Source organism: Chrysochloris asiatica, unplaced genomic scaffold (genome assembly GCF_000296735.1).
Source record: "Chrysochloris asiatica unplaced genomic scaffold, ChrAsi1.0 scaffold00326, whole genome shotgun sequence".
Classification (NCBI taxonomy): Eukaryota; Metazoa; Chordata; class Mammalia; order Afrosoricida; family Chrysochloridae; genus Chrysochloris; species Chrysochloris asiatica.
The window spans coordinates 591,094-592,449 of record NW_006408844.1 but is presented as its reverse complement, the minus strand read 5'-3'; the positions used below and the strand labels follow the sequence as shown (position 1 = coordinate 592,449).

Sequence of the window (1,356 nt, the reverse complement as noted above, 5' to 3'; positions counted from 1 at the left end):
TACTAATTTATCAGACAAAAATGAGTTCGGCTAGATCTGAGTACACTGTTAGTTGTGTATATGTGGAGGTATATAAAATCCTGTATCCAGTGATAGCAGAATACATTTTTTTATCAAGCAGAACCACAAAGGAAATCTCAATACTAGAGAACTACCTATCAGGCCGTGTCTTCAGACACTGGTGCAATAAAGTTATTAATAAGAATATCCACAGAAACCTATACATTTGGAGTTTTAAAAACATATTAGTAAATAATTCATGAATTAAGAAGGGACAACATCTTGAAGGTTAGAAACAACAGTGCTGGACCATCAAAATGACTGTGCAAAGTGATCTTAAAGGGGAAAATTCACGATTATTTGGTGATTTTTAAAGATTTTTGTCAAAACATTAAAACTCCCTTACAGTTGGTTATACAAATATAGGAAAATGAAAATAATAGTACCTTTAATGTTTATTTCATAATCTGCACTTTATAACATTAGAAACATTGAGAATTACAGTGTTTGATTTCTTTGTACACCACTCATTTGTTTGAAGTTTGTCATATTGTAGTTGCTTATGAGTTGCCACAATGCTGAAAGTTATACCATCAGTATTTTAGATACCAGCAGGGTCACCCATGTGACCAGGTTGCAGCAGAGTTTCCAAACTAAGACACACTTTGAATAAGACAGACTATGAATAACAGTGGAACATTGCCATTTGTCTCCATTTTTCTCTGTATCTTTGTTAGATACAGTGCCAAAATATGAAAACCTTATGAATAGCAGCAGAACATTGCCAGATATAGTGCTGGAAGGTGAGCCCCTCAGGTTGGAAGGCACTCAAAATAATACTAGGGAAGAGCTGCCTTCTCAAAGCATAGTTGACCATAATGACGTGAATGAATCAAAGCTTTCAGGACCTTCATTTGCTGATGGGGAATAATGCAAAATGAGAAGAAAAAGCTGTAAACATCCATTAATAATCAGAATGTGCAATGTATGAAGTATGATTCTAGGAAAATTAGAAGCTGTCAAAAATTAAATGAAATGCATAAAGATCGATATTTTAGGCATTAGTGAGCTAAAATGGGCTGGTATTGGCTATTTTGCATCTGACATCATATGGTTTACTATCCTGGGAATGTCAAAGAGGAATGGTGTCACATTTATTGTCAAAAAGAACATTTCAAGTTTTATAACAAAAAAAAAAAAAAAAAGGGAGAAGAGCACAAGCTGAATGCGAGACTCTATCCAGAGAAACAGTGACACCAGAGATGGAGGCAGAGATGAGGACATGGATAGAGGGAGCAGCTGAGGACTCTGGACTCATGGAAAGAGAGGGACTGGGTACTGGCGTCTAGGAGGTCC

The 1,356-nt window shown here is 35.9% G+C and overlaps 1 protein-coding gene across 1 annotated transcript in view; it reads left to right on the top strand.

Moving 5' to 3' along the window:
• The window catches only part of PGM2L1 (phosphoglucomutase 2-like 1), a 53,913-nt gene that overhangs the window by 21,436 nt on the left and 31,121 nt on the right, over window positions 1-1,356 (top strand). The gene's annotated exons all lie outside the window — the stretch shown is intronic.